This window comes from Lissotriton vulgaris, chromosome 5, assembly GCF_964263255.1.
Source record: "Lissotriton vulgaris chromosome 5, aLisVul1.2, whole genome shotgun sequence".
Lineage (NCBI taxonomy): Eukaryota > Metazoa > Chordata > Amphibia > Caudata > Salamandridae > Lissotriton > Lissotriton vulgaris.
In genome coordinates this window covers 2,003,436,605-2,003,461,242 of record NC_141693.1, presented here as the reverse complement: position 1 = coordinate 2,003,461,242, position 24,638 = coordinate 2,003,436,605, and the positions used below count along the sequence as shown (strand labels likewise).

General features: G+C 53.0%; 1 protein-coding gene across 1 annotated transcript in view; it reads left to right on the top strand.

The window, feature by feature from the left end:
- The window catches only part of AIF1L (allograft inflammatory factor 1 like), a 110,692-nt gene that overhangs the window by 19,453 nt on the left and 66,601 nt on the right, over positions 1-24,638 (top strand). The gene's annotated exons all lie outside the window — the stretch shown is intronic.

Sequence of the window (24,638 nt, the reverse complement as noted above, 5' to 3'; positions counted from 1 at the left end):
GGTTTTCGTGTTATGTGACATAGCACTTAGCAGTGTGATGGATGAACAGGTGTGTGTGAGATGTGTGCCGTCTGTGGTTTTCAGTACGCTGACAGCTTCGAGCAGCTCTGCAGGTCCCTGCATGGTATTTCTTGGATTACAGTCCACTCTGCTGGTAACTGCACTTGGTTGCCCATTCTGAGATATTTTGTTTAAAGTTTCTGCTCCTGAGCAGCCACAGGCTGAGGGAAGACAAAGTGGCGAGATCTGCTGGGACGGGCTTTATTAATAACATCATATATCTGATCATTATTATGAGCTGTCAAGACTCGTCCTAGTTTGTAGTTTGTTCGGGCCTGCAGTGGTCACTAAATGATCTCTTCGTTGGCCAGCGGCAGTGACAGATCTCTTCAGTTATTCCATGTCTGATCCGTTGGTGATGGATGGTTTATTTGCTCAGGACTGAGCAGTACTCAGTGATGGACATGACCCACTGAAGATCTGTCTTATGTGGGTGTCCAGCAATGTAAGGAAACCATTATGCAGCCTGCATGACCTACAGTCGACGGCCCAACAGCTGAGCATTGATGGCATCAGAGTATACTGGAGGGTTATGTATCGCAGTGTAATTGAATTTATGTGGCACTTAGTACCATCGACGAGACACCAAAGCTCTTTGTGCCGTACAGCCGAGACATCAAAGCTCCTTGTGCCGTACAGCCGAGACATCAAAGCTCTTTGTGCCGTACAGCTGAGACATCAAAGCTCTTTGTGCCGTACAGCAGAGACATCAAAGCTCTTTGTGCGGTACAGCCGAGACATCAAAGCTCTTTGTGTGGTACAGCCGAGACATCAAAGCTCTTTGTGCCGTACAGCCAAGACATCAAAGCTCTTTGTGCCGTACAACCAAGACATTAAAGCTGTTTGTGCCATACAGCCGAGACATCGAAGCTCTTTGTGCCGTACAGTCGAGACATCGAAAGTCTTTGTGCGGTACAGCCGAGACATTGAAGCTTTTTGTGCCGTACAGCCGAGACATCGAAGCTCTTTGTTCCGTACAGCCAAGACATCAAAGCTCTTTGTACCGTACAGCCGAGACATCAAAGCTCTTTGTGCCGTACAGCCGAGACATCAAAGCTCTTTGTGCGGTACAACCGAGACATCGAAGCTCTTTGTTCCGTACAGCCAAGACATCAAACCTCTTTGTACCGTACAGCCGAGACATCAAAGCTCTTTGTGCTGTACAGCCGAGACATCAAAGCTCTTTGTGTCGTACAGCAGAGACATCAAAGCTCTTTGTGCCGTACAGCCGACACATCAAAGCTTTTGTGCTGTAAACCGAAACATCAAAGCTCTTTGTGCCGTACAGCCGACACATCAAAGCTCTTTGTGCTGCACAGCTGAGACATCAAAGCTCTTTGTGCCGTACAGTTGAGACATTAAGCTCTTTAAATATGCAGCACAGCCGCTGCTCCAGAACCCAAGGATTTTTGTTTTTTTTCCAACTGGTTATTGGCTTTAGCAGTGTGTTCTCAAGGAAATCATGCCATGTATTTACTCCAGTTTGTATGCGCTGGATTAAATTATTGGGAGTTAGGTGTCATATTTACTGGGAGAAGGGTGTGTCATTTCATGCAAAGGTTGGCGCTATAGACAGATGTATGACGTTACAACGCATACTTTTACAAGGCATACCTTTCCAACGCATTTTTTACAACGCAACATCCATTACAGCGCATTCCATTACAACGCATGCCATTACAACGAATTTTTAAAAACTACCTTTACAACGCATTCCATTACAAAGCATACTACCTTTACAATGCATAACATTACATTGCATGTATGGTAAGTATTGGATAGTGTAGGGGTAAAAATTACTATTCTAACTCCAGGGGGTTGCAACAGTAGGGTAAGTGTTGGATAGTGTAGGGGTAAAATTTACTATTCTAACTCCAGGGAGTGCAACAATAGGGTAAGTGTTGGATAGTGTAAGGGTACTATGCGTTGTAATGGTATGCGTTGTAATGGTATGCGATGTAATAACTGCATTGTAATGACATGCGTTGTAGTGTCATGCGTTGTAATGGTTGCATTGTAATGGCATGCGATGTAATGGATGTTGCATTGTTAAAGTTTCGTTGTAATGGTAGTGCGTTGTAAAAATTGCGTTGTAAAGGTTGTTTCCCCTACAGACATATGAGTAACAGGAGAATAGTTATTATAGGGCTGCAGGGGTGTGACTTTTTAAAGGGTAAGTTGTGTCCTTTGAAACAAGGAGTGGGCAGTTTGTAGAACTACAATATTAGGGATTAAGGCAAACATGCATGTGACTTTGAGAAGGCCGTGCTCGGGGAGAGGAGGCGTGCAGAGGGTGGAAGGGAAGCAGAGGGTCAGTTGAAAGAAAAGGACAGGTAACAATTCAGAGTTTTAAGGCAACAGAGGTTTATTGAGATTGCACACCATCTGAGGATGCAAAACTGTAAAAGGAAACCACATTATTTTCATGTGAGATAGTGTCATTTTAGGTTTGAAGCACTAGGAGAGGCCAGCAGCCTATGCCCAGAAGGGCTCCGCGGGACCCTGCTTTGCAGGACCAGCTAATCACCCAAGGCTGGAAGCATAGGGTAATGGCTGGCTGCATGTATAGGGAAACATCGAGAGGGTTAAGCGGCACTCCGCAGCAGCAGTAACCGTATGGGCACAGCAACGCGGGAGAGTATATGGAGTGCATAAGAATGCAAAGATGGACGGGAGAGTCTGCAGATGTTGGAATGGATGGCTGCTGAAGTTCACCCATAATGCTTTAATTATTAATTACAGATACAAAGAGGGTCCGCTTTGGATGCCCCTGGTAGTGGGGGTTGTGGCAGACGATAGGGGGCAGGATAGCTTCTCCAGACAGTGGAAGTGTACTGCCTACACCCCTGGAGGGTGGAGACCCAGACACTGAAGTGAGGCAGCTGTGGGACAACTTTTATCAGTTGCATTAACTTTGTTAGCAAGGGGGTACTAAACAGTTCCCCCCTGAGCACTGCTGTTTGGTAGACTGCACTTGAGGAGGGGCTACTGGCTGTGGGTAACCAAGGAGAGGCGCTGAGTGCCTGGGGTCAGGCGCTGGCTGAGGAGTGTGGTATGGCGTGGCTGAGGAGTGGTTGAGGAGCGTGGTAGATGGCAGGGTGGTCAAAAAGAGTGGTGTTCGCATAAACTATGCGGGTACATCCCAGGGAGGCACTCCGGGTTGGTTCAAAACAAAATTGATTCCAATGTCTCAAAGTTAATTGTTTATTTCCATTTGAAGTATTTATTTATCTCTCATGATATTGTATTCATATCAAAGAAATTCTAAACTTGTACAATCCAATTTAGACAAACAGCTCCGATGCATTTCGGGCGTGTTGCCCTTTTTCAAGGAGCGCTGAAAGAAGAAGAAATAGGTATAAGGCAGTGTGCAATAAGACTGCGTGCGGTTAGTGGTGGGGTGTAAATTAAGTGACTAAGGAAATAACCGATCGAAAGCGTGAATATTAACGTTCGTGGATGGCGGGGTTTATGTGGAATCCGAGTGAGAAAACAGGTGAGTGGAGGGGTGTGGTTGGGTAGGGTACCGGGACATATATAACAAGTGCTCCAGAATAGTAAAAAGCTAAAGATACTCAAACGGTGAATAATTGAAAAAACATGCAGCGAAGATAGCGTGCAGTGAAGTGAAGTTTTACCGGTAGTCGAGTGCAGGGCAGCCTGCGCGGTTGTTTGTTACTTACTTTGTGCGTGAAAACGTCATGCGTCTCTGCTACGGTGGCTCACGAGGTAGTGTGGTTTAGTGTGCTCGATTAGCGGTTGTAAATAAAGGGTGGGAGTGAACATAGAAAACGGATCAGACCGCGGAAAAGCGGCGGCCATCTTAAGAAAGGAAAAGTAACGTGAAAAGGCTAAGTAAAGTTTAGGAACTCAGAACAATGCAAGATATCAGTGACCTTTCATGGGGTGTGGTATAGAATTGCCTTTAATGACACAGTTGTGCGTAAGTGTTTTCATCCTGAATATGTTCATGTAGACGTTGAGTGTACTTGCTGGTATTCAAGATCACGAGGGCGCCTTTCCAAAAAACCCAAAACAAGTAACCAACGCATGGTACTAGTATCCAAATATTCCACCTCCAGCACCACCTTCAAAAAGATTATCCTCAAACATTGGCCAATCTTACAACTGGAACCCGATTTCAGGGACCGTTTTCAAGATCCACCTATATTTGCCTACACCCGCAACAACAACTTGAAAGAAATTCTATCCAAGAAACCCACCACTCACATAGTATACAAAGGAACGCTACCATGCAAGAATTGTAGCAATTGCAACTGTGTCATTAAAGGCAATTCTATACCACACCCCATGAAAGGTCACTCCATCAAACTCCAAGTCAATGCCACCTGCGATTCTATGAACTTAATTTATGCCATAAAATGCCTGTGCGGCCAACTATACGTAGGCAAAACTGAAAGAAAAGTGAAGACACGTATGAGCGAACATAAATCTAACATTCGTACTAAAAATGAGAAATCCAGTGTAGCTGTACACTTTAATGAATCTCACCACACTATATCCCAACTTCAATTCATAGTGTTGGAAACCATCACAAAAAAAGAGGGAATTGACAATCGAAAATTTCTTCTTAAAAGAGAACTTGAATGGATTTACCGCCTTCAGACTTTTAGACCACATGGACTCAATGATCGAATCGAATATAGTTGTTATTTGTAAATGTATCATATCTACACACCCCCATGGTTGATATCTTGCATTGTTCTGAGTTCCTAAACCTTACTTAGCCTTTTCATGTTACTTTTCCTTTCTTAAGATGGCCGCCGCTTTTCCGCGGTCTGATCTGTTTTCTATGTTCACTCCCACCCTTTATTTACAACCGCTAATCGAGCACACTAAACCACACTACCTCGTGAGCCACCGTAGCAGAGACGCATGACGTTTTCACGCACAAAGTAAGTAACAAACAACCGCGCAGGCTGCCCTGCACTCGACTACCGGTAAAACTTCACTTCACTGCACGCTATCTTCGCTGCATATTTTTTCAATTATTCACCGTTCGAGTATCTTTAGCTTTTTACTATTCTGGACCACTTGTTATATATGTCCCGGTACCCTACCCAACCACACCCCTCCACTCACCTGTTTTCTCACACGGATTCCACATAAACCCCGCCATCCACGAACGTTAATATTCACGCTTTCGATCGGTTATTTCCTTAGTCACTTAATTTACACCCCACCACTAACCGCACGCGGTCTTATTGCACACCGCCTTTTACCTATTTCTTCTTCTTTCAGCGCTCCTTGAAAAAGGGCAACACGCCCGAAATGCATCGGAGCTGTTTGTCTAAATTGGATTGTACAAGTTTGGAATTTCTTTGATATGAATACAATATCATGAGAGATAAATAAATACTTCAAATGGAAATAAACAATTAACTTTGACACATTGGAATCAATTTTGTTTTGAACCAACCCGGAGTGCCTCCCTGGGATGTACCCGCATAGTTTATGCGAACACCACTCTTTTTGATCATTATTCAAGCGTTTGGACGGAAACGCGTCCAAGGAGTGCACCCTAAACGATTAACTTTGTTGAACTTCTACCTACTCATCGCAGTGCACCTTCTATCCTTTCATTGTCAGATGGCAGGGTGGAACAGATGGATCCCTATCCACCATTCTTTCTTTCCATCCACCCTTCCTTCTCTCTGTTACCCTTTCAATCTCTCCATCCAAACCTTCCTTCTCTCCATCCACCTTTATTTTTTCCCATTCACCCTTCCTTCTCTCTATCCATCCATACTTCTCTCCATCCACCTTTCATTCTCTCCATCCACCCTTCCTTCTCACTATACAACCTTATTTCTCTCAATCAAACCCTTACTTCTCCCCATCCAACCTTCTTTCTCTCCGTCCACCCATACGTCTCTCCATTCACCCTTTTATCTCTCTATCCTCCTTCCATCTCTCCATCAACCCTTCCTTCTCTCCATCCACCCTTTCATCTCTTTAGCCCCCTTCCTTATCCAATCTTCCATCCACCCTTACTTCTCCCCATCCACCATTCCATCTCTCATCCAACCTTCCTTCTCTCCATCCACCGTTATTTTCCCATCCACCCTTCCTTCTCTCCATCCACGGAAGCTTCTCCACATCTACCTTTCCTTCTACCCATCCACCCTTCCTTCTCTCTCTATCCACCTTTATTTCTCCCCATCCACCCTTTATCCTCCTCATCCACTATTCCTCTCATCCACCCTTCTTTCTCTCCATCCACCCTTCCTTCTCTCTATCCATCTTTATGTTTTCCCATTTACCCTTCCTTCTCTCTATCCTCCCTTCCTTCTCTCTATCCACCCTTCCTTCTCTCTATCCACCTTTATTTTTCCCATCCACCCTTCCTTCTCCCCATCCACCCTTCATTCTCCCCATCCACCCTTCCTTCTCTTATCCACCCTTCCTTCTCTCCTTCCATCCTTCCTTCTCTCTATCCACCCTTCCTTCTCTCATCCACCCTTCCTTCTCTCCATCCACCCATCCCCAGTCCTTCTCTCATCCACCCTTCCTTCTCTCCATCCACCCATTCCCAGTCCTTTTCTCTATCCACCCTTCCTTCTCTCCATCCACCCTTCCTTCTCCCCTTCCACCCTTCCTTCTCTCCATCCACCCTTCCTTCTCTCCATCCACTATTCCTTCTCTCATCCACCCTTCCTTCTCTCCATCCACCCTTCCTTCTCTCCATCCACCCTTCCTTCTCTCCATCCACCCTTCCTTCTCTCTATCCACCTTTATTTGTCCCATCCACCCTTCCTTCTCCCCATCCACCCTTCCTTCTCTCATCCACCCTTCCTTCTCTCCATCCACCCTTCCTTCTCTCTATCCACCCTTCCTTCTCTCATCCACCCTTCCTTCTCTCCATCCACCCATCCCCAGTCCTTCTCTCATCCACCCTTCCTTCTCTCCATCCACCCTTCCTTCTCTCCATCCACCCTTCCTCTTCCTTCTCTCTATCCACCTTTATTTTTCCCATCCACCCTTCCTTCTCCCCATCCACCCTTCCTTCTCTCATCCACTCTTCCTTCTCTCCATCCACCCTTCCTTCTCTCTATCCACCCTTCCTTCTCTCATCCACCCTTCCTTCTCTCCATCCACCCATCCCCAGTCCTTCTCTCATCCACCCTTCCTTCCCTCCATCCACCTTTATTTTTCCCATCCACCCTTCCTTCTCCCCATCCACCCTTCCTTCTCTCACCCACCCTTCCTTCTCTCCATCCACCCTTCCTTCTCTCCATCCACCCTTCCTCTTCCTTCTCTCTATCCACCTTTATTTTTCTCATCCACCCTTCCTTCTCCCCATCCACCCTTCCTTCTCTCATCCACCCTTCCTTCTCTCCATCCACCCTTCCTTCTCTCTATCCACCCTTCCTTCTCTCATCCACCCTTCCTTCTCTCCATCCACCCATCCCCAGTCCTTCTCTCATCCACCCTTCCTTCTCTCCATCCACCTTTATTTTTCCCATCCACCCTTCCTTCTCCCCATCCACCCTTCCTTCTCTCACCCACCCTCCCTTCTCTCCATCCACCCATCCCCAGTCCTTCTCTCATCCACCCTTCCTTCTCCCCATCCACCCTTCCTTCTCTCATCCACCCTTCCTTCTCTCCATCCACCCTTCCTTCTCTCTATCCACCCTTCCTTCTCTCATCCACCCTTCCTTCTCTCCATCCACCCATCCCCAGTCCTTCTCTCATCCACCCTTCCTTCTCTCCATCCACCTTTATTTTTCCCATCCACCCTTCCTTCTCCCCATCCACCCTTCCTTCTCTCACCCACCCTCCCTTCTCTCCATCCACCCATCCCCAGTCCTTCTCTCATCCACCCTTCCTTCTCTCTATCCCTCCCTGTTTATGCTTCCTTGTTTCACGTCTCCACCTCACCCATCACTGCCTTACCACCGTATTCTATTGCAGCGCTTTTTCCAAAAGTAGCCCTGGTGATCTTTAGACTGCACCGGTCAAAGTCCCGAAAGATTCTCAATATAGTGATCCCGCAAAACTCAATACAGAACCTAAATGTTTTTCAATAGAAGGGCAACATTTTATCTCTTAGTTCTCATCAAATATCCAGGCTTTTATTGTTCATGGCTGTCATCACTTTTGATCCACGATTTACTGTGTAAAGTATTTCCTATTGTTGCTAATCCATCTCCAAACCTTGGTACTTTACTTCATACCAAATTCTTTATTTTTAACCAGTTCACAAACATCTCTTTAGGCAGACCCAGCCAATACATGTGTGCCCCGCCATCCCGTGTGTGCCCTGCCATCCCATGTGTGCCTCGCCATCCCATGTGTGCCCTGACTTCCCATGTGTGCCCTGACATCCCATGTGTGCCCCGCCATCCCGTGTGTGCCCCTCCATCCCGTGTGTGCCCTGCCATCCCATGTGTGCCCCGCCATCCCATGTGTGCCCTGCCATCCCATGTGTGCCCCGCCATCCCATGTGTGCCCTGACATCCCATGTGTGCCCCGCCATCCCATGTGTGCCCTGACATCCCATGTGTGCCCTGCCATCCCATGTGTGCCCTGACATCCCATGTGTGCCCCGCCATTCCGTGTGTGCCCCTCCATCCCGTGTGTGCCCCGCCATCCCGTGTGTGCCCTGACATCCCATGTGTGCCCTGACATCCCGTGTGTGCCCCGCCATCCCATGTGTGCCCCGCCATCCCATGTGTGCCCCGCCATCCCATGTGTGCCCCTCCATCCCATGTGTGCCCCGCCATCCCATGTGTGCCCTTCCATCCCATGTGTGCCCCGCCATCCCATCTGTGCCCCACCATCCCATGTGTGCCCTGACATCCCATGTGTGCCCCGCCATCCCATGTGTGCCCCGCCATCCCATGTGTGCCCTGACATCCCATGTGTGCCCCGCCATCCCATGTGTGCCCCGCCATCCCATGTGTGCCCTGACATCCCATGTGTGCCATGCCATCCCATGTGTGCCCCGCCATCCCATGTGTGCCCCGCCATCCCATGTGTGCCCTGACATCCCATGTGTGCCCTGACATCCCATGTGTGCCCCGCCATCCCATGTGTGCCCTGACATCCCATGTGTGCCCCGCCATCCCATGTGTGCCCCGCCATCACGTGTGTGCCCTGCCATCCCATGTGTGCCCTGCCATCCCGTGTGTGCCCTGCCATCCCATGTGTGCCCTGCCATCCCATGTGTGCCCCGCCATCCCATGTGTGCCCCGCCATCCCATGTGTGCCCCGCCATCCCATGTGTACCCTGACATCCCATGTGTGCCCTGACATCCCATGTGTGCCCCGCCATCCCATGTGTGCCCCGCCATCCCGTGTGTGCCCCGCCATCCCATGTGTGCCCTGCCATCCTATGTGTGCCCTGCCATCCCATGTGTGCCCCGCCATCCCATGTGTGCCCCGCCATCCCGTGTGTGCCCTACCATCCCATGTGTGCCCTGCCATCCCATGTGTGCCCCGCCATCCCATGTGTGCCCCGCCATCCCGTGTGTGCCCTACCATCCCATGTGTGCTCTACCATCCCATGTGTGCCCCGCCATCCCATGTGTGCCCTGACATCCCATGTGTGCCCTGCCATCCCATGTGTGGCCCGCCATCCCATGTGTGCCCTGACATCCCATGTGTGCCCCGCCATCCCATGTGTGCCCTGACATCCCACGTGCGCCCTGCCATCCCACGTATGCCCCGCCATCCCATGTGTGCCCCGCCATCCCATGTGTGCCCTGACATCCCATGTGTGCCCCGCCATCCCGTGTGTGCCCTGCCATCCCCTGTGTGCCCTGCCATCCCGTGTGTGCCCTGCCATCCCATGTGTGCCCTGACATCCCATGTGTGCCCCGCCATCCCATGTGTGCCCCGCCATCCCATGTGTGCCCCGCCATCCCATGTGTGCCCTGACATCCCATGTGTGCCCTGACATCCCATGTGTGCCCCGCCATCCCATGTGTGCCCCGCCATCCCGTGTGTGCCCTACCATCCCATGTGTGCTCTACCATCCCATGTGTGCCCCGCCATCCCATGTGTGCCCTGACATCCCATGTGTGCCCTGCCATCCCATGTGTGCCCCGCCATCCCATGTGTGCCCTGACATCCCATGTGTGCCATGCCATCCAATGTGTGCCCCGCCATCCCATGTGTGCCCTGCCATCCCATGTGTGCCCTGACATCCCACGTGTGCCCCGCCATCCCATGTGTGCCTTGACATCCCATGTGTGCCCCGCCATCCCACGTGTGCCCCGCCATCCCATGTGTGCCCTGACATCCCATGTGTGCCCTGCCATCCCATGTGTGCCCCGCCATCCCATGTGTGCCCTGACATCCCATGTGTGCCCCGCCATCCCATGTGTGCCCCGCCATCCCGTGTGTGCCCTGCCATCCCATGTGTGCCCTGCCATCCCATGTGTGCCCTGCCATCCCATGTGTGCCCCGCCATCCCATGTGTGCCCTGACATCCCATGTGTGCCCCGCCATCCCATGTGTGCCCCGCCATCCCATGTGTGCCCTGACATCCCATGTGTGCCCTGACATCCCATGTGTGCCCCGCCATCCCATGTGTGCCCTGACATCCCATGTGTGCCCTGCAATCCCATGTGTGCCATGCCATCCCATGTGTGCCCCGCCATCCCGTGTGTGTCCTGACATCCCGTGTGTGCCCTGACATCCCGTGTGTGCCCTCCCATCTCGGTGTGCATTACCATCCTTTGTTTAAGACCACTGACTCATTGTCAGTGAAATTTCTCTCCCTCCCTCGCAGCCCCACCATTAAGTGAGGCCTTCCCCCGAGCCCCTGCACTCTCGAGTACTGGTGTTCGAGGCCCTCCTCCACCCGCAGGTTTCACCTGCGCCTCTTCCCTGTTGGTCCAGTGGACCTCTGTCTCCTTTCTCCCGCTCTGCTTTTTCTCTCCTTTTTCACTCGTTTTTTCCCTCGTTTCTATCTCCCCCATTCACTCTCCTTCTGTGTCTCTCCTCCTTTTTCACCCTCATCTCAATCTCCCCCTTGCACTCTCCTCTGTGTCTTTCCTCCACTCTGTGTGCACTTTTACTGCCTTATTGGCACTTCCCCTCTCTTTTTGACCTTTTTCTCTGCCTTTTTCCAACAGTTTTTTTCCCTGCTGCTGCCCCCCGTGGCCCCTCCCCCCAGGACGATCAGCACGACCGGCCCAATCCAGCTCCCCTCCCCGCTCCTGCCTCCCAGCTGTCCAGTCCTCCCCGACCCCTACTTAATGACGGCTGCAGCGTGGCCGCGCCACTGGCGCACCAAAGGCAATCCCATCTGCGACCCGACTGTGACCGTGTCCAGCGCCAGGAACCCTGGATGTCAGCCCCGCCAATGCTACGACCCAGTGGCACTCCAAGCACTCAACCGAGGCTGCAACAACAACTGCAAGCTAGCATTGCCGGCCAACACCGATGGACCCTTCAGCTATCACCGCTGCCATCAAACCTACAGCACCACCAGGAACACGGACCCAGCACAACCCGACCGCAAGAACACACCCGAACCAAAGACCCTGCAATGCATCCTCCCCCACGTCAGATCACTCCACAAATACGCCTCCAAAATCTGGGACCTCTTCGACAGCACCACCCTGGACGTATTGTTCCTCACCGAAACATGCACCAACACCTCCTCGGGACCGGACATCGCCATCCCCCAAGGATACAAGATCTCCGGGAAGGACCGCCCCAACCGCCCGGGAGGAAGAATCGCCATCGTCCACAAATCCACCCTCCGCCTGAGCACACTCCCCGACGAGTCCACAGACCTGATGGAACACCTTCACTTCAAGATACTGGCCAGCCCCACCACCACCCCCTGAGGAACTCTCATCTACCTACTCCCGGACCCTGCGGACCTTTTGCCAAATCCATCGCAGACATCATATCCCTGCACGCCATCGCATCCACCAACTACATCCTGCTGGGAGACCTCAACCTCCACCTCGACAACCTACTGGACCCCAACACCACATCCCTGCTGGACAACCTCTACAATATTGGACTCTGCCAGATCGTGACCGAACCCATGCACTCAGCAGGACACACCCTTGACCCCCTCTTTACAACAGGAACCTCCATCACCTTCAGCCACACCACTGAACTCCCATGGACCGACCATTGTTGCGTCCACTTCACCTTTTGAACACCCACCATCCACAGACACCAGCACCTGCTCCCATGAAGAAATTGGACCAGAATCACTGACGACCAGCTAACCTCATCACTCAGCAACACCACCACTACTGTTACGGAAAACAAAAACCCCAACGCCGCAGCCCGAACCCTGACAGATGGATCACCAACAGTGCCAACACCTTAGCCCCCCTCAAGTAAAACAACAACACCCACACCAAGAAAGCTAGATGGTTTACCACCGAACTTCGAGAGTCCAGACGCACCTGCCGCCACCGCGAAAAGGACTGGAGGAACACCAAATCCACAGAAGCCCACAACAACTTCAGAGCTGCCAGCAAAGTCCACCACCAACTCATCAGAAAAACGAGGAAAAAAACGATCTAAGACAGAATCTCCACCCACACACACAACAGCAAAGAACTCTTTAACATCATCAAGGAGTTTGCCCAACCTTCCAGTGAGTCCACCGACATCCCACCCTCACCAGACCTTTGCGACAAACTGAGCACCTTTTTCCACCACAAAATCAAGAGCATCTAGACAACTTCGATGAAGACAACCAATACACTGAACCCTGACCAACCACCCCGACACCATGAAGCCAACGATCGACAACTGGACAGCCCTCACCACCGGAGACACACTGAAGAAGATTAACTCAATCCACTCTGGGCCCCCATGGACCCCTGCCCCACCACATTTTCAACAGAGCTGCACACACCATCAACCGCTCCCTGGCAACCGCATCGTTCCCATACAATTGGAAACACGCCGAGAGCAACTCCCTCCTCAAGAAACCCTCTGCGGACCCCACCGACCTGAAAAACTACAGACCAATCTCCCTGCTCATCTTCCTAGCGAAAGTCATTGAGAAATCCATCAACAGTCAACTTGCCACATTCATCGAAGAGCACAACATCCTCGACTCCTCCCAATCCGGCTTCAGAAAAAAACACAGCCCGGAAACCGCCCTCCTCGCCGCAACAGATAACATCCGCACCCTACTGGACAAAGGAGAAACCGCAGCTCTCATCCTCCTCGACCTCTCAGCTGCGCTCAACACAGTCTCTCACCGCACCCTAATACACAGATTCCACGACGCAGGGATTCAAGACAAGGTCCTCGACTGGATCCGCTCCTTCCTCTCCAGCAGAAGGCAGTCGGTCAGATTCCCCCTTTCCTCTCAGACCCTACGCCTACCATCTGCGGAGTCCTCCCTCCGCCCTGCGCTCTTCAACGTCTACATGGCTCCGCTCGCCCCTATCGTTAGAACCTATGGACTCAACATTGTGTCATATGCAGATGACAACCAACTCATCCTCTCCCTTTCCAACAAACCCAACACCGCCAAACACAATTTTCAAGAAGGCATGGAAGCCGTCGCCTAATGGATGAAAACAGCTGCCTTCAAATAAACACCAACAAAACAGACGTACTCATTATGGGCCCAAACCCCATTGCCTGGAACGACACCTGGTGCCCCCCCCCGGCCTCAAAAGTCTGCCCACCCCCACGGACCACACACACGCAACCTGGGAATCATCCTGGACTCCGAACTCAAAATGGACCGCCAGATCAACTCTGTCTCATCTTCCTGCTTCCACACCCTCCGCCTCCTACGTAAGACCTTCAAATGGATCCCCTTGAACAGTGAAAGACTATGACTCATGCCCTGGTCACCAGCACGCTCGACTACAGCAACACACTCTACGTCGGAATAAACAAAAACCTCACCAGCAAGCTACAGACCACCCAGAACGCCGCCGCAAGACTGGTCCTCAACCTGCCAAGACAGTGCCACATCTCTCGGCACCTGCGCACACTCCACTGGCTCCCCATCGAAGCTAGAGTCACCTTCAATGTACTCACCCACGCACACAAGGCCCTCCACGGCACCGGACCAGCATACCTGAACAGCCGACTCAAATTCCACGCACCCCAAAGGACCCTACGACGTCGTGGTCCCCCACATCAGAAAGATCAGATCGGGAGGCCGCTCCTTCTCCTTCTCCTTCCATGCGTCCAGAGCCTGGAATGCCCTCCCGCACCACCTCAGACTGACAACATCGCTCCCCATCTTCACAAGAAACCTCAAAACCTGGCTCTTCGACAGACCCCCCACCCCCCTTGATGGACTGGAACCTGCGAACCCCCCTCCCCCAGCGCCTCGAGACCCTCACGGGTGAGTAGTAGCGCTCAACAAACACGTGATTGTGTGCCCTGCCATCATCCCGTGTGTGCCCTGCCATCCCCTGCTTCTCCTGAAACCCCCCCCCCCCACACGCCCCCAGCCCTCTTTCCATCGTCCCAGGTGCTGATAATGATGCCAGCAGCCGGTGCCCACTTCCTAAGCACACCAGCACCCTTTCTTCACCCGACTCCTGGCCCGCTCCCTTCCCCACCCCCCTTCAGCCCATGCCGCCCTCTTCACACAGACAGACATTCATTGGCTTGGGCTGAATGGGGCCCTGTCTTCTTGAAAGGTTGGGGGCCCACCGGAAGGTTGGGCCCCCTGCGCCGCAGTGGTTGCAGGGCCTTGTGTTACGCCCCAGCACCCCCTCTGCGGCCTTCACCCTGCACGTGACCCCGTATCTCGCATCTGTAGCATCCCGTCCACTGGGGGTGGAGGGGCCCATTCCCCGCGTGCCGGGGATGCCACAGGCCTGGGCCGCTGCCAGGGGCCTTATATGGCAAAGAGTGGCCGTCTCCGAGGCGGAGGGGGCCGCCCCGGGAGACCCCGGGCGGGTCTCGGCGGAGGCACCTGGGCACTTGTTGTTAGAGGGGGAGGGGTGCCAAGCAGTCCCGGCTCCGCTGGCAGCCTGTAGTGCGCACAGCGTGCTGCACCCCCTCCAACCCCCCCACACACACACACACGCCTTCACCTGCAGAAGGAAATGCAGGCTCGAACCTGCTGGTCGTCGGCAGCGAGAGGGCCAACGCTTCCCAGGCAGAGGCCCTGCAAAGAGGCCTGAATATCAATGGTGCGGCGGGTGCAGTGGCACCGGGCCCTAAGGGGCTCCCTGACTATCCATTGATGCCTTATTTGACTGCCTAACAGGCGGAGTCATGTTCATGTCTTGCAGGGGGGTCCCTGCCCTTCATGCCACACTGCCGCTGTAAACCCGCATTTATCGAACAGTCTAGACTTTACAGAGGAGTGAGATCGCCTGGCACCTGGGGGTAGTGAAGGGGGGGGGGGGGTTATAATGGTTGGGCTCGTCCTCATTACAGAGAGGACGAGTCTCCCTGAACACAAGCCAGCCTCCTGCCTTCCAGATTTGAACCCCCACCTCCAACAATGGTTTCCAATTATAAAGGGGGCCTTCGTTTTTTGAACCGGAAGTGGTTTCTGCACAGGTGCATTCTGGGTGAAGAAAGTATGTAAATAGCAGGGACGGGCTGGGACACAAAATAGGCCTGGGCACCTAAATAAAAGCGGCCCTCGTTAGCGAATTATACACCCCAAAAAAAGTGGGCCCCTTTTACAATCAGGTCGGGGTGTAACTTGTAAGACGTTCTGTGTGAGTGTTTTGTAAGCGATGGAAGAGTGTATGGGTGGAGCTTGCCGCAGCCAATGTTTGTTTTAATATTAGGGAAATTAACAGTAACAACCAGCCCGGCTGGCCACAATACTGGCCCAGAAGCGGCTACAATAAGAGCCCACCGGGCACAGCCTGCAGGGCCGGCTCTAGGCTCATGGTGGCCCTGGGCAAGGAGCATAGGAAGGGGGCCCGGAAGAGGGGGTCCGGGCGGTGCGGAGCGCGCAGGCCAGTAAAGAGGGGAGGGGGTCAGGGTGTTTAGAAGTGGAACAGAGCCGGAGGCCGCCAAATCCCTGCCAGGGGCCACCACGCAAATATGTATCCATCCTCAGAGGATTAATATATTAAGTCAAGTCAAGTCAAGTCATGGAATTTATATAGCGCACTACATACCCAGAGGGTCCCAAGGCGCTTAGAAAGGGGTGGAGGGGGGCGTGGCCGAGCGCGGAGCGAGATGGCCGCCTAGTCCGCGAGCTCCGCTCGCCACGGCACTTATCCTGTGAATATCCTGCTCTTCCCCGGGTCGCACGGGCTCGGGCAATGCTCGCAAGACGTCGGAAGATGCGAGGATCAGCGGGCGGCAACTCCGGAGCTTGGCTGTGGCCGGTGACCCTCCCAATCACCCTTTCTCGCTAGACGCCGTGGCGGCGTCCGACTGCTGGCCGAGGGGCCGGATGTTGGTGCCGGCCGCGGATGCCACTGGAGGTCGCGGCTTTGCGGGCCACGAAGCCCATAACTCTGAGCTGCGGGAGAGACACTGCGCCAACCCGGACGGACGCCGAGACTTGGCGCCACCACAGACACCGGCGCACACGCTGGAGATCTGATCCATCACCTGGTACGACCGTTCCTTTGTTTTCTGCGCAGCGTGTGGATCTACTGGACGGGCTGAGATCGCCATTTTGGAACGGGAGCAACGTTGCTGGCGCTGGCTGGCCTGGGGCAGACCGGTGCTTCATATCAGACCTTGAAGGTATGGAGGTCGGCGCTCCTGCGCACATTTGGTGGGTCTGCCCCTGCTATTGAGACTCTGTGCCACATAACGCCAATGCTGCCCGCGCTTCTTATGGGGCACCCTGTAACTGAGTGTACTGTGTATTGGCAAGGTGTAATGGCGGATCGATCGTAACAGCTGGAGGTGGCGCCAGCTCCTGCTCTGGTGATCCTTACACTAACTTTTCGGCTGGGCGGTTCGGTGGGGGTCACCGACATTGGCCGAGTAAGAAGATACCCTGAGAGCGAGTCATTATATATCGGCTGATTACCATGGAACCTACGGCTCGCGACCTCATTGCTGCACTGAGCTCCCTGTGCATTACCTGGTTGGATGGGGCCAGGGACCTTGCACGGCGCCTAGACGCTATTATCACCCAGCCGTGGGAAGAAGGCTCCGGCGATCCTGTGAGAAGTAGTGTTGTAGGCGGATCTTTGCCGCCATTAGATGTGCCTGCTACGTGTCTACCGGTGGTGCCATGGAGGGCCCTGGATGATGTTGGTCACAGATCCCACCTAACTGGCCGCGTGAATGTGCCATCGGGGCCTAGTGCTGCAAAAAGTGCGGATTCCCCTCATGGGCCTGTTTCACCACCTGGCTATCTTGTGTTGCCACTACCGGGTCGCAACCTGAGGGATCTGCTCGGAGCCTCGTTCTTGTGCCTATATGTCTTCAGGAGATTACTTGTCAGTCCCTTGCCTCTGAGATCCCTCGCTGAATTGCCTTTGTTCTACCCGCCTGGCCGTCTTGTTCGTCCGGGGCGGTGCCCCATTGCAAACTTTCAGTGGCCACGTATCGACGGAAGGGTCAAGTTGGGACAGGGGTGAACTCTTCTTTTATGCATCGCAGGACTGATCCCCGGTCACCCATTATGATGTGGACGCTGTGCTGAACTGTACTATGACGCCGCCATTGTTTGTCGACCTGCTGGACGGATTGTGATCGGGCCTGAGCTGCTTTGTGCGGAATGGGTGGGGCGGGAGTCTGCTCGTGTTGAATTGTCCCCCTCCTTTCCCTTATGTGGGTACTCTTGGGGCGACAGGCACGTGAGTAGGGGGGGGGGGCATAGCCTCTTCGACGTGCAGGGTGGGGGGGTTGGGGCTTGATTTTTGTTTTCCTTTTTGTTTCTATGGCCTTTTCTTCTTGTTCTTTCTCTTGTTTCCTTTTTCTTCTTTCGTATCTTGGGTCAGATGGGGGTTGGGTTTAGTTCTTTCTGGGACGGATTTTCGCGCTCTGCGTCTGTGTCACTGTCGCAATGTTTATTGATTCACGACCATGATATTGATTTTAATGCATAGTTACCGAATGATTACACATCCTGCTCTTCCTTCCCTCTTATACTACTGTTTGAGGGCGCTTTTTCTGCTGCTAATTTTCCCATGTAATCAGTGCCTTTCTGCATGTCGTAGGATCCTTTCATCGTTGTCATAGAATGATCCCTCTTATATCCTACTATACCGTATTCCAGCTAGAATACAACTCCTTATGTGACAAATTGACTGGGCGGGCGCTAACTGGGGTGATATGTATTTCGTTGCTTGTTTATCCTTATTGTGCTGATTTACGCCAGTTTCTTGATAATGATATTTAACTCGTGTATATCCTTTTCCTTGGTCCGCCCTTTCGGCCACCCGATCTGACTTTAGGACGATTCGTCTAAATTATAAAATGAAACCCTCTCTATCCTTCTCCTGTGGCTCCTTGTCAGTATACCGTAGTGTTGATGTTTTAATTTTTGTCTATTATTTGCGGCGCAAGGTGCCTGGGAGGGCTAATTATTGTCATAGCGGCCGGCCCGCAGTGGTTGTAGGCAGACGCTGTGTACTGTGTTTCTGATAAATAAAGGTTTTCAAAAAAAAAAAAAAAAAAAAAGAAAGGGGTGGAGGGTTACTTGTCAAATATCCACGTTTTAAGTTGTTTTATGAATGCTAGGTGGTTCTGGGTAAGGCGGAGGTAAGCGGGGAGTGAATTCCATGTTTTAGCAGCAAGGTATGAGAAGGATCTGCCTCCCATGGTGGTCTTGTTGATGCGAGGTACCGTGGCGAGGGCTTGGCTGGAAGAACGTAGTTGGCGGGAGGGGGTGTAGAAGGACAGACGTGAGTTGAGGCATTCAGGTCCGATGTCGTAGAGAGATTTGTGTGCGTGGGTTAGCAGTCGGAAAGTGATCCTCTTCTCGACGGGTAGCCAATGGAGGTCTTTAAGGTGACCAGAGATGTGTTCGTTGCGTGGGATGTCTAATATGATCCTGGCTGAGGCGTTTTGGATTCGTTGGAGTTTCTTCTGGAGTTTGGCGGTAGTGCCTGCGTAGAGGGTGTTTCCGTAGTCCAGTCGGCTCGTGACCAGAGCATGGGTGACTGTTTTCCTTGTTTCGTTGGGGATCCAGCTAAATGTTTTTCTGAGCATGCGAAGAATGTTGAAACAGGAAGAGGATACGGCGCTGACTTGTCTGTTCATAGAGAGTGAAGAATCCAGGATGACGCCTAGGTTCCGTGCGTGGTCTGTCGGGATGGGTGCTTTTCCGAGGGCTTCCGGCCACCAGGAGTCGTTCCAAGCAGAGAGGGATGTGCCTAAGATGAGGACTTCTGTTTTGTCTGAGTTCAGTTTCAGACGGCTTTGTTTCATCCATTCGGCGACTTCTTTCATTCCTTCGTGTAGGTTAGTTTTGGCGGTGTTGGGGTCTTTGGTGAGTGATAGGATCAATTGGGTGTCATCCGCGTAGGAGATGATGTTGAGGTTGTGTTGGCGTGCGATGGCCGCGAGGGGGCTCATGTATACGTTGAAGAGGGTGGGGCTGAGTGAGGATCCTTGTGGTACGCCGCAGGTGACTTCCGTGGCCTCGGACTTGAATGGTGGAAGGCGGACTCTCTGTGTTCTTCCAGTGAGGAAGGAGGTGATCCATTCAAGTGCTTTTCCTTGTATTCCGATGTTTCTGAGGCGCTGTAGAAGGGTGCTGTGGCAGACTGTGTCGAATGCTGCAGAGAGGTCGAGGAGGATGAGGGCGACTGTGTCTCCATTGTCCAGTAGAGTTCGAATGTCGTCTGTTGCTGCGATGAGGGCGGTCTCAGTGCTGTGTTTTGCTCGGAAGCCAGATTGTGAGGAGTCGAGGGATTTGTTGGCTTCGAGGAAGGCGGCGAGCTGGTTGTTGACAGCTTTCTCGATGACTTTGGCTGGGAATGGAAGGAGCGAGATGGGGCGGTAATTTTTGAGTTCGGTGGGGTCCGCTGTTGGTTTTTTCAGAAGGGCGGTGAGTTCAGCGTGTTTCCAGTCTTCCGGGAAGGTGGCGGAGTTGAGGGAGCAGTTGATGACGTCTCGGAGGTGCGGTGCTATGACGGAGTCTGCTTTGTTGAAGATGTGGTGAGGGCATGGGTCTGTGGGGGATCCTGAGTGGATGGAATTCATCAGGCGGATGGTGTCCTCAGTGGAGATTGGGTTCCAGTCGTTAAGGGTGTTCACGGGGGGAGAATGTTCAGCAAATGGTAGGGTGGGTTGGTTTCCGGGTTGGTTGTCGAAGCTGTTGTGGATGTCTGCAATCTTGTTGTGGAAGAATGAGGCTAGGGAGTCGCAGAGGGCTTGAGAGGGGGTGATGTTGTTGGAGTTGGCCGAGGGATTGGAGAATTCCTTGACGATGTTGAAAAGTTCCTTGCTGTTGTGGGCGTCGATCCTTGAATGCTGTTTTCTTGGCCTTTCGGATTAGTTGGTGGTGAGTGCGGGTGGCGTTTTTGAAGGCGTCCTTGGTGCTAGTGGTTGGGGTTTTTTTCCAGGCCTTTTCAAGGGAGCGGCAGAGTTTCTTGGACTTCTTGAGATCATCGTTGAACCATGAGGCCTTCTTGCTGCCAGGTTTGCTTTGACGTTTTTTCAGTGGTGCTAAGGTGTCGGCGCCGTTGGATAACCAAAGGGTGAGGTTGGCGGCGGCTTTGTTTGCGTTAGAAGAGTGGGCTGGGGTGTTTAGAAGGAGCGAGGCGGAGATCTGGTCGGTGGTGATTTTGTTCCAGTTTCTTTGCAGAGTTGGTTGGAGGTGGTTGGTGGGTTTTGGCTTGTTGTAGGTGAAGTGAACGCAGCTGTGGTCAGTCCAGAGGAGGTCCGTAGTGTGGCTGAAGGAGACATGATTGCTGGAGGTGAAGATGGGGTCGAGTGTGTGACCTGCGATGTGGGTGGGGGAAGTGACTAGTTGATTAAGTCCGAGGTTGGCGAGGTTGTCTAAGAGGGTGGCGGTATTGCGGTCGTTGATCTTTTCAAGGTGAAAGTTGAGGTCTCCCAGAAGGATGTAGTCTTTGGAGGGGAGCGCGTGTGGAGTGATGAAGTCCGTGATGTCTTCACTGAATTTTGCGCGGGGTCCTGGTGGTCTGTAGAGGAGGGTGCCTCTGAGTGTGGTCTTGGGGTCGATGTGGATCTGGAAGTGAAGGTGTTCAGAGTTAGTGAGGTTGACGTCAGAGCTGGTTGAGATACGGATAGTTTTCTTATGGACGATAGCGATTCCTCCTCCTGTGTGGCTGGTACGGTCCTTGCGAGTGATCTTATAGTCTTCAGGGATGGCAATGGTGATGTCTGGGGCGGAGGAAGCGTTCATCCAAGTTTCTGTTAGGAAGGCGACGTCTGGAGAGATGGTGTCTAGTAGGTTCCAGAGGTCAATGGCGTGTCTGTGGACCGATCGGGTGTTGAGAAGGATGCACTGTCGGTGGTTGGGGTCGAGAGTCTGTGGTGTGATCGTAGCGGAGATGTTGTCGGTGCCGCTAAATTTGCAGGAGAGGCAGGAGAAAGGTCCATGGGTGTGTCCAGGAGCGGCTTGGACACATTTGGGGGCGCGACCGGGGTCAAGGGCTAGGAGGGTGGCGGCATCATAGGTGATGCGGGAGGGCTGGGGAGCGCGAGGGGCAGTGGGACTGGCGCTGGGCGCGGTCCAGGCGCGGACGGGCGTAGACGGGCTTACCTTTGGCGCACCTTCGGCGAGGACGTAGCGCGTGGACGCTGCGCGTGGGACCATCTGACATTAATGGACAGAGGAGGGGGAGGGGCGAGGGCGGTTCAGCTGGGAGGCGGGTCGGGCTGAGGAGGAGGTCAACAATAACAAAATGGAGGCGGAGGGGTCAGGACGGAGAGAGCGCTTGGGGGGAAAACACAAATGCTGTGAAATGACAATGACAATAAGCAAAGCGGCGATTTAGAGCACACGCAACTAATCAGGGAGCAAATCTGCAGCTAAAGTCACGCTGGCAATGCAACAATTGTAACAGTCAGCTAATTACGTATGCAAATGGGCTAAATCGTTAAACAGAGCGCGCAGCGGCAATCAGAACATAAAGCAGGATAAAATTGTTAAAAAATACTGCAAGTCTTGTAGTATGCCTTCTGCAACGAGAACGCAGCAGCAGGGGAGCGACCACTCTGCTCGGAAGCGAGGAGCGAGTCATATAGGATATATATTGGCGTGGTGGCCCCTGGGGTTTGGTGGCCCTGTGCAGGTGCACAGCTTGCACAGCTTGCACATGCCTAGAGCCGGCCCTGCAGCCTGCTTGCCCTGGAGTCCACTCCCACCCTGGTGAATGTTGCTGTGATGCTGCTGCTGGTGTCTGCTGGGCCGGGTGGTATCGTGACATGACCTCAGCGCGTCTGCTGGGCCGTGTTATATCGTGACATGACCTCAGCGTGGGTGCTCTGTCGCGACCCTGGTGAAGTTGCTGTGATGCTGCTCCTATGCTCTGCTGGGCCGGGTGTTATTGTGACATGACCTCAGCGTGGGTGCTCTGTCGCGACCCTGGTGAATGTTGCTGTGATGCTTCTCTTGGTGTCTGCTGGGACGAGTTATATCGTGACATGACCTCAGCGCAGGTGCTCTGTTGCGACCCTGGTGAATGTTGCTGTGATGCTTCTCTTGGTGTCTGCTGGGACGAGTTATATCGTGACATGACCTCAGCGCGGGTGCTCTGTCACGACCCTGGTGAATGTTGCTGTGATGCTTCTCCTGGTGTCTGCTGGGCCGGGTGTTATCGTGACATGACCTCAGCGCGTGTGCTCTTTCGCGACCCTGGTGAATGTTGCTGTGATGCACCTCCTAGTGTCTGCTGGGCCGGGTGTTATCGTGACATGACCTCAGCACGTGTGCTCTTTCGCGACCCTGGTGAATGTTGCTGTGATGCACCTCTTAGTGTCTGCTGGGCCGGGTGTTATCGTGACCTGACCTCAGCGCGTGTGCTCTTTCGCGACCCTGGTGAATGTTGCTGTGATGCACCTCCTAGTGTCTGCTGGGCCGGGTGTTATCGTGACATGACCTCAGCGCGTGTGCTCTTTCGCGACCCTGGTGAATGTTGCTGTGATGCACCTCCTAGTGTCTGCTGGGCCGGGTGTTATCGTGACATGACCTCAGCGCGTGTGCTCTTTCGCGACCCTGGTGAATGTTGCTGTGATGCACCTCCTAGTGTCTGCTGGGCCGGGTGTTATCGTGACATGACCTCAGCACGTGTGCTCTTTCGCGACCCTGGGGAATGTTGATGTGATGCACCTCCTAGTGTCTGCTGGGCCGGGTGTTATCGTGACATGACCTCAGCGCGTGTGCTCTTTCGCGACCCTGGTGAATGTTGCTGTGATGCACCTCCTAGTGTCTGCTGGGCCGGGTGTTATCATGACATGACCTCAGCGTGGGTGCTCTGTCGCGACCCTGGTGAATGTTGCTGAGATGCTGCTCCTACTGTCTGCTGGGCAGGGTGTTATAGTGACATGACCTCAGCGCGGGTGCTCTGTCGCTACCCTGGTGAATGTTGCTGTGATGCTGCTCCTACTGTCTGCTGGGCCGGGTGTTATCGTGACATGACCTCAGCGCGTGTGCTCTTTCGCGACCCTGGTGAATGTTGCTGTGATGCTGCTCCTACTGTCTGCTGGGCCGGGTGTTATCGTGACATGACCTCAGCGTGGGTGCTTTGTCGCGACCCTGGTGAATGTTGCTGTGATGCTGCTCCTACTGTCTGCTGGGCCGGGTGTTATCGTGACATGACCTCAGCGTGGGTGCTTTGTCGCGACCCTGGTGAATGTTGCTGTGATGCTGCTGCGACTGTCTGCTGGGCCGGGCGTTATCGTGACATGACCTCAGCATGGGTGCTCTGTCGCGACCCTGGTGAATGTTGCTGTGATGCTGCTCCTACTGTCTGCTGGGCCGGGTGTTATCGTGACATGACCTCAGCATGGGTGCTCTGTCGCGACCCTGGTGAATGTTGCTGCTCCTAGTGTCTGCTGGGCCGGGTGTTATCGTGACATGACCTCAGCGTGGGTGCTCTGTCGCGACCCTGGTGAATGTTGCTGTGATGCTGCTCCTATGCTCTGCTGGGCCAAGTGTTATCGTGACATGACCTCAGCGCGGGTCCTCTGTCGCGACCCTGGTGAATGTTGCTGTGATGCTGCTCCTATGCTCTGCTGGACCAAGTGTTATCGTGACATGACCTCAGCGCGGGTCCTCTGTCGTGACCCTGGTGAATGTTGCTGTGATGCTTCTCCTGGTCTCTGCTGGGCCGGGTGTTATTGTGACATGGAAACAACAAAAAGTACCAGAGGGTCTGAAACCAAACAAAGCTCAAAGGTGTACGCTAACCGCCTGATCAACCACAGTCCCCTAATCACCCAGGGGTCAAAAATGATTCGACACAAAAGGCTCTCAAGGGATGAGGAAAATACCCATCAGTCACCATACGGATCCGCCCTTCATCATTTGGGATTTTATCCGGACCACCCGTCTGAGAAAATCAGTGCCACAATCAAAGGATGACCTGGTGGTAAGGAGGTCCCTTAGGTGGTTATTGATTACAGTGTGGTCTACCACTCGATCTTAATGAGTGGAAAAAGACATGGGACTGGGGTGTGCAGTGCAAATAAATGTGAGTGAGAAAGAAACCAAGACAAAAGAGTGTGTTAAAATTGGT